Source organism: Ailuropoda melanoleuca, chromosome 5 (genome assembly GCF_002007445.2).
Source record: "Ailuropoda melanoleuca isolate Jingjing chromosome 5, ASM200744v2, whole genome shotgun sequence".
Classification (NCBI taxonomy): domain Eukaryota; kingdom Metazoa; phylum Chordata; class Mammalia; order Carnivora; family Ursidae; genus Ailuropoda; species Ailuropoda melanoleuca.
In genome coordinates this window covers 48,485,903-48,494,560 of record NC_048222.1, presented here as the reverse complement: position 1 = coordinate 48,494,560, position 8,658 = coordinate 48,485,903, and the positions used below count along the sequence as shown (strand labels likewise).

General features: G+C 45.8%; 1 protein-coding gene and 2 non-coding genes across 3 annotated transcripts in view; 2 read left to right on the top strand and 1 right to left on the bottom strand.

The window, feature by feature from the left end:
- The first annotated feature begins 5,596 nt into the window (after positions 1–5,596).
- LOC117802552 lies at positions 5,597–5,699 on the top strand. The gene has a single exon (XR_004625920.1). It is a non-coding gene; the product is annotated as a U6 spliceosomal RNA (small nuclear RNA).
- An 837-nt stretch (positions 5,700–6,536) lies between these two features.
- Positions 6,537–6,642, bottom strand: LOC117802480. The gene has a single exon (XR_004625862.1). It is a non-coding gene; the product is annotated as a U6 spliceosomal RNA (small nuclear RNA).
- A 756-nt stretch (positions 6,643–7,398) lies between these two features.
- Positions 7,399–8,658, top strand: part of LIPC (lipase C, hepatic type) — a 155,334-nt gene continuing 154,074 nt past the window's right edge. Inside the window, exon 1 of the mRNA XM_019809958.2 lies at positions 7,399–7,640. The gene's annotated coding sequence lies outside the window, so the exon portion shown is untranslated. The remainder of the gene's footprint in view (positions 7,641–8,658) is intronic.

Genomic DNA, 8,658 nt, shown 5'->3' with positions numbered 1-8,658 from the left:
AGAGAGAGAGCCGGGGATGAGCACGGGACAGACCGTCAGGTGGAAAAGGGCATGCACATGTGCTGAGGGTCTCCAAGGGCAGACGTGGGACCGGGAAGGGACGTCAGGGTGGAGGCCGAGACCTCCCAGGGGAGGAGAAGGAGCGGGAGAAAACAGAGGTGCCAGGCAGGGGTGCGGCATCCCGGGGCAAGGAGCCCCTTTCCTGGCAGGGCTCCGGCAAAGCCTGGGTGGCCATCCGGTGGGCACCTTCTAGGTTTCTTCCCAGCTCTAGGAATGTATGAGATGCTAAACTATTTTTAAAACCAGTTTTCCTCACTGGCTTATTTTTTGTTCCTACTGCCCTGTGACTGTAAATAAGGCCGTCTGTGTCTTTCATCTGGCTCTTCAGAAGCCGAGGACTTTCCACCACTGAACTTCTGAGCCGTCGGGTGGGGTGGAGAACGCTCTTGTGAGCAACTCTCAGGAGTTGTCACCATCCCTGCTGCCATCTAAAGGATGTCCTCCTCCAGGCCGTGCCCATAGCTCCCATCACTGCCGTAGGGGAGTGACAACGACAGCCTAGGAAAGCCCTCACCCAGGCTTCCTACCAAACATACAGGAATAAACCTAAATGCCAAGGGGAATTCAACGTCCATCACATTTTTACAGTGTTTTCTACTCCACGGTCATGTTTATCTCAGGTCCTTGAAAATGCACGATCACCCCATGAGGCCAGAAGTGCCGGCCTCTCACAGAAAGAGTCAAAGTAAGAGACAGGGCAGGTGTCACACCCCCAGCTTCTGACTCCAGTGCGCGTTCCTCATGTTCAACCCCCCTGCTCCCAGCCTCGGGTTTTGCCTTCTCAGTATCAGGATGTTCTCTGCCTCTTCTGATCTCAGCTTCGCTGTCTCACCTTGGCCCCCAAGCGCCCGCATCCTATTTCATCAGCTTTACACTGTCCGTGTCTCGGTCTGTGTCTCGGCACTTCAAGGTGATGGTCAGCTGCTCTGTGACTCGCTAAGTTCCCGGACTACAGTGTCTCCAGTCTCACTCGCCTGACACTCTTTAGCCCCCACGCACCTGCTCTTCTCCTCTGTCTTACTCCAGTATAATTCCTTTGGGGGAGCAACCTGAAACAAGTCTTTCTTAGATGCCAACCAGTCAGCTCTCGGTGGCGTTTCTGCACGTTTCACAGCCAGCGTGGTATGGAACACGGCAAGACCAAAACCCAGGATCACTTCGTCTCAGAAAATCAGCGGCAAGCAACAGTCCCGGGAGGCCAGCTGGGTGAGGCCAGCTGGGAGGTCGATGACACCCAGGAGTGGATACAGGAAGTCAGAACCACAGATGATGAGTCAGAAACACGGACGATGTTACAGGGGACAAGGCTGAGGAAGCAAATAGTGTCCCAGTTTGTCTGAAATAGGGAAGCTTTTAAAGGGCCAGGTGTGGCTGTCTTCTTTTGCTCCACAATGTCTTAGGCACCACCTGTCAGCTGCCGGATGACTGATTCGGCAGCCTGGGAGTTCACAGGGGTCCGCCTGCCTTGGACACAGCCCTATTGATTGGAGCCAAAGCACCTCAGACAGCAGTGATAGGTCCAAGCCCACAGATACCTTCACACCCTAAATCAGAGAGAAAGTCAGGATGGGAGAAGATTAATTGACAGGGTCCCTGATCAAAACAGACACCTCATCATTAGCATATTTAGTAGAAAATATGTGGAAAACAAAAGTGGAATTCTCCATCTCGGCTGCAGAGCCTAATACATCACTGCCAAGAAGAAAGCATTTAATAAAATCCTTCTGTAAGTTAGATCTGCAGTAGGGGCTCACGGAGCAACTAGTCAGACAGCCAGCAGCCCAAGCCCGAGCTCCCGGTACAACGCGAATCACCCTGATGTGAACAAACAGGCACAGCACATTGACCCAACCAATACTTACTGAGCATAGCCACTACCTGCCAGGCACCAGGCTAGGCTCTGACGTTATACCAGGGCGGCCCTCTGAAGTTTCCAAACAAGCAAAAGTATACAATCAAGGGTGATCCCCATAAAACCGAGTGGCAAAGGTGTTGTTATCCCCACTTTGCAGATGAGAAAACTGAGGCTCACCAAGTTTAGGTGAATGGTCCAAGGTCATATGGCTAGTACTTAATATATAGCTTAGATCCATGGCTACGTAAACTTTTATGCATGGAAAAGAATCTCAGGGAATACTTGTCCTTTAAGCCCCTAGATGCCTATGGACCCTTTCCTACCTGTGCCAAAGTCTGGTCCTCAACCTCTATGCTCACTCTCCCTCAGACATCTCCACCTGTAATGCTTTTTCTACAGGAAGGGTAACTATCGGTAAGGGTATATTCAGCTTCAAGCAACAGAAAAACCAACTAAGAGTGCCTTAAGCAATAAAAACCATTTTACGTAACAGGAGATGTAAAAGTAGGAAATTCCAGACTCGGCCCCTTAGCTCACAATTGTCATAGAAAAAAAAAAATAATGCATTGAAAGAACTAAGATCATTCCTTCTTTCTACTCTACCACGTTTAGGCCCATCACCTTGCGTCTGTAAAACAGCTGCTTCAACTCTATAGTTTCATGTTTTCCTAGGATTTTATCCAAAGGCAGATCCAGGTCACATGACCACCCAGGGACAAGAATCTGGTATGTGTATCTTTCATGGGGAGGGAGAGGTGCACAAGGGGAAGTTGGGAATGGCTATTGGATAGCTGGTAACTTTCTGATTCCTGTTGAGGGTCAAAGCTGAAAATTAATTCTTCCTGAGCAGACATATGGATTTCCTGACATGACTTATAGGTTGCTTTATTAGTTTTTCTATTGCTGTGCTATAGCTTAATGCAGCGTAAGCCTTGGCAGCTTAAGATAATACCCATTTGTTTACTCAGGGTTCTATAGGTCAGAAGTCTGTGAAGTTGAGTAGGTTCTCTGCAAGGCTAAACTCAAGGTGTTAACTGGTCTGAGATCTCACCTGGAGCTTTAGGAAAGAATTCGCTTCCAACCTCATTGAGATCGTTGGTAGAATTCAGTTCCTTGCAGCTGTAGGACTGAGGTCTCCATGGCCTTGCTGGTACCCACCAAAGACGATTCTCCATCCTTGAGCAAGGCCCCCCTCCATCTTTAATGCCAGCAACGGGGCATTGACTCCTTCTCATACTTCGATCTCTCTGACTTTCCTTTCTGCCACCAGCTGAAGAAAACTCTCTGCTTTGAAAAGGCTTAAGTATTAGAGTAAACCCATCCAGAAAATCTGCCTTTTGCCATAATCACAGGAGTTAACACCAGAGGATGAAGATCATGGGAGCCATCTTAAAATTCCATCTACCTCAGTTGCCATTTAAAAAAAAAACAAAACAGAATTTATTCTTGAAGGTCAAGAAAGGGTCACCCTTCCCCAATTCACAATAAGGACAGGAGGACCCCTAGTCACAACAGGAACTCTACAAGCAAAAAATTAAAGGAGAGAATGGTTGCTGGGTGGACAACCAAGAGGGTCTGATTCGATCAGCTTTTTTTCTGTGAAACTAAGATACTAAGCCTAACTTAGGCAATGGAATCCCGCCTCGCTGGCAGACATTTTTTAAAAAATAAGAATATGGTGTGTAAGAACCGCTGATGGGGACATGATTCCTGCTTCACTTCACTTCCCCCACTCCCTCATCCCCTCCTCACCTGCAGCTCCTCACCTGCACTGTGCCCCCACACGGACTCGTGAAGAATGCTGACCAACAGGGAGTCTGATAAGGTTTCCTTATAATATATTAGTGTGGCTAGATTTCTCATGTTGATTTTTCACTGGTTTGCATCGATCTATTGGGCAAAAGGGAAGGACAAGGGTTGACAGGAGGAGGAGGCCCCTTTCTCAGAGCTTCCACAGAGCAGCCTCACACTGCCTGAGGTGTTTGTAATGAGCCCTGCGGGCTTTTCCAGGTCCTTCTAAAGAGAAATCACAGGCCCTCTCCTCGACAGCGAGGCCTCATTACCAGCTTTCAATGCATTGTCTTCTGTTTCCCTACCTTCAACTTGACTCAGACTCCTGTGTTTCTTATTTCACTTAGTTTTCCTTGCTTTCTGACATCTAGGTGGACTTCACCTTTCTCCCGCCCTCCACCAAAGAGTCTAAAATCCCAAGTCAGACGTCTCCAGAGAGCTGACGTGTGTTTGCCCAAACACGTGAGGGTCCTTCAGAACTACAGGTTACCCACCAGCAACAGCTCGATGGCTTTGAGAATTCTCTACTTTCCTAGATGCTCTGTTTACCTTTCATTTTAAGTGCTTCCAAGCCCATTCTCTTGAAGCACCTTGCCTTACCAGGAGCCCTGCTCGTTTGTCTTGTTGCTTCCTTCACGCAGACGCCTCCATCAATCCGTTTCAGAGACAAGGCAGGTTCTGTGCAGAATCAAAAGCCACCACATCACAGCTGACGGTGAGAGAATGCAGCGAGCATTGTTGCTTGTACACAGGCCTTGTCTCTTTGAGAAGTCCGTTTGAAATGAATGAGGCAGAAGAGAGTGGTGGCTTCAAAAGCAATGATCCTTCTCTGGGCTTTTCTTGTTGAGAAGTGCTGAGCAGCACCGTTACTAGAAAGTGAAGAGAATAAAAGGCAAATCGGAGGTAGGCTGCAGGTTTCCTGGACGAGAGACTCACACCTGGCCTCGCCAGGCTGTGCCGCTGGACATTTGCCTTTCCTTTGCAGATTTGGGTTTGCAAGGTTAACGTGAAAGAGGCTGTTTATTTTCTCCTGGGGTTTATGAATAAAAAATACATAAATTTCCTTCCCCAAGAGCCTAGCCCAGAACTATGACAGGCTCCTCTCTTTCCTGGTGCCTCCTAAGGGCGTCATTGTTGGTAGTAGAGCTGCGGGCACCACTGTTGCCATGGTTATGACGTCTGGACCAGGGGATTGGCTGATCCTTGGCCCGGCTCTTCCACCCAGCTGTCATCTCCTCCGCAACGAGAGGCCTCCTTATTCCCTGAACCATTTTGTGTTTGGCTGGAATGTTAGAGAACACAGTTTTCCACGGCACTTCACGACCCTTCCGTAGAGCCTTAATGACCCTAATGTTGATTTGGACCTAGAGTCTTGGGCGAGTGGAAAAGTTAAAACAATATTCAGGGCTTGTATAGATGATTATCCTAATACTTGGCTTGAGGACCACCTCCTTCCTCCCTCGATTGCAGACGGTTTGCAGACTGCTCGAAAGTTCAGAGCAATTATCTGGCCCATGACCAGGAAGCGAGAAGAAGGGTACGACGTGTATTGGTCATGAAACCTCATTCACAAGTTCACCTTATTTTTCCCATCCTTATCTTCCATGCCAGAATTTTCTTTTTAATAAGTCTTGCATTGTTTGCATCTTTAAGAAGTGCCTTAAATTCTTTCGAAGCAAGGCTGAATATAAAGAAAGTGTTAAGTATATTCCTCAGAAATTCAATGGATTCTTGTTCTTAGAATGGAAGGAAAAAAAAGTGCAAAGGTTTTTCTGGCCAGGAAGGGAAGACTGCGTAGTGCAAAGCACCTACAACATATTCTGTGTAAAAACCAAATGGGATCATTTAAATGCATATTTTCTGTTGAAGAAAAAAATATACACATGGTGCTCGCTTTGGCAGTGTACATGCTAAAAGTGGAATGAGACAGAGAACATTAGCATGGGCCCTGCTCAAGGATGACCTGCAAATTCATAAAGCATTCCATATTTTTAGATATCGGTCAAAGGGTAACAAACTCCCAGCTATGAGATAAATAAGATCCGGGGATCTAATGCACGGGATGATGACTATAGTTAACAATATTGCATTATATACCTGGAAGTTGTTAACAGAGTAGTTCTTAAATGTTATCACCACACACACACACACACACACACACACCATAATTATGTGAAGGAATGGAGTTATTAACTAACTGTATTGTGGTCATCATTTTGCAATACATACGTGTATCTAATCATCACGTTGTAAACCTTAAGCTTACGTATGTTATATGTCAGTACGATCTCAGTAAGGCAGGGGAGAAAAAATTGCAACTACAGGGAAAAAACCACACACACACACACACACACACACGATCGGATTGAAGAAAACTGGAATTTCCAGTACAAAGGAGGCATAAGGACATGACACTCCTCATCTCAGGAAGCCCCTTAAACAATCAGGGACCCATTACATCAAGTCACTCACATGAGATTTTGGTGGGTCCCTTTGAAAGCCTGGGGTGGGCTGTGTGGACATGCCGCACCAGCAGGAGGGTGCTTAGGGGGTTCTGGGAATCCCAGATCCTTGCACACAGTACAAACTTTATGAATATCTCCGAAGAGATGGAAAAGATAAGTAAAACAAAACAAAAAACCCACAACAGCAAAAGCAGACAAACAACAAAAACCATTATGCCTGCATGCTAAGCTCACAGACCACCTTCAAATGAACTCGGGCAGAAACGATTTAGCAGCACCCAGAAAAGCAGGTGCAATACAGGGCCCCAGTCCTTTGAATCCCCTCAACCGCACTTAGAGATAGATGTTTTTTTGTTGTTGTTTTTTTAAACATGGACCGCTTCGTGAATTGGCGTGTCATCCGTGCACCGGGCCGTGCTCATCTTCTCTGTATCGTTCCAATTTTAGCATATGGGCTGCTGAAGCGAGCACGAGGTAGATGTCTACTGTTTTTCGGATGAGGTTAAGGAAGATCAACTAATTTGTGCAAGACCCCAGCACCAGTACATAGGATTTAAGTCCAGAGCCATATGGTTCTAAAAACAGACGATTCCCTCCATCTACCCCATTACTGCCCCAGCTCTTCTCCTGTCAAGAACATGCATCCGAGGCCCCACAGCAGATGCACTGACTCAAGTCTCTGGGGAGGGACTTGGAAGCATATGCTTAACAAGAGACAAGATGATTACGATTATCACAGAAGTTTAAGAAAACAGCTCTGTTGCCTCAGGTGGGAAACTCTCTCTCCCTTCGCTGATCAAACAGAAGCCATCAGAGAGTTGAAGCTCACACCACAAAATCAATCGTGTCATTCTGGAGTTGATCAGATTATACTATTATAGGATATTTACTGCCCACTTTGGTCTAAGGTAATCCGGATCCTGAAACGCAAAAACAATTTTGGAACGTCTAAAACGGATGCTAGTGGAGTCCTCAGATTTTTTTCACTTTCCTCTCCGTCCCTCTGTGGTCCTTCAGAGCACAAGTTAAGAATCCAGCTTCAGCTCCTAGCAGCTCGAACTGTTGCCGACGTGCCAGCTGTGTGGGGGCTGGAGGGCGGCTGGAAGGAGAGCCGCGGGCTGAGAATCAATCCTCCTGTCTGGTTGCCCACCAGACGGCTGTCATTGGACGAGCAAATTCCATGATCCAGGAAGTAGAAAATCCATCACCGCTTGGTTTGCTTTTCTTAGTGTTTTTCCACGCCCGATGGCAACAGGAGAGGCCAACAAAGTCTGCAGCTTCCATCCCCATCAATGGAAGCAAACGACGTATTTGTGCCACCCAAGTCCTTAATGAATTAAATGGAAAGCAAAACGGTGATGCCTGACAGGACCGAATTTCAGGCAGGCTGTGAAACTCCACAGCGCAGCCAGAAGTAGAGACGGACGAGTTGAACTGAAACCTGACCACTGCTTCTCGGCAATTTTACTGTAAGTTATTCCCGGTACCTCAGAGAGAAATTTGAGATGGGGTTAGAGAAAAGTATGGAGCTCATTTCCCCCATGTTGAGCACAGATTATTGTTTTAAGAGTTTCTTGTATTTGCTATTGCCAAGAAACTTGCTGTGAATGAAATTTCCAGGCCTGGTGTCTATAATAGCAAAAAATGACAGCTATATTTTACACTTAATAGTTTAATATGCTTTACTATGCTTCTATTCCGGAATGTTCTTGACCTTCTTTAATCTTTGTAACAACTCAATAAAGTTTATATACTCAATTAACATTATTTTACAGATAAGGAAACTGGTAGCTTCCTCATAGAGTCCTTAAGTAATTTGCAGCAAGTCCACAGCTCATAGCCGAGAGCCCATTCCAATGGAGGCCACATATATAGGCCACTCGTGTCTCCAAAGACAAATTCCCATATTGGATTAAAACGTAAGACCCAACAATATGTTTGTTGCTTAAAGATAGGTATCTTTAATAAAATAATGCAGAAATGCTAAAAATTTAAAAAACAGTTTTATTGAGGAAATTCATACAACAAAAAGGAAACAGCTGGTAAAGGTGGAATCATATAAAAGAGATTTTGAAATTAAAAAAGTGGAGGGAGGGTGCAAAGAGGCTCCCGATTATAATGAAAAATATAAAAACAACATTGAAGACATGGATTACCCCAATTAGAAATGCAAAAACAAATGGAATAATTTTTTTTAAAAAACTACTGTAGGGGCGCCTGGGTGGCACAGCGGTTAAGTGTCTGCCTTTGGCTCAGGGCGTGATCCCGGCGTTACGGGATCGAGCCCCACATCAGGCTCCTCCGCTGGGAGCCTGCTTCTTCCTCTCCCACTCCCCCTGCTTGTGTTCCCTCTCTCGCTGGCTGTCTCTATCTCTGTCAAATAAATAAAATCTTAAAAAAAAAAAAGAAAAATTAAAAAATAAATAAATAAAAAAATAAAAACTACTGTCATGGAAGGTATGAATTCATGATCAGCCTAAGACAAAA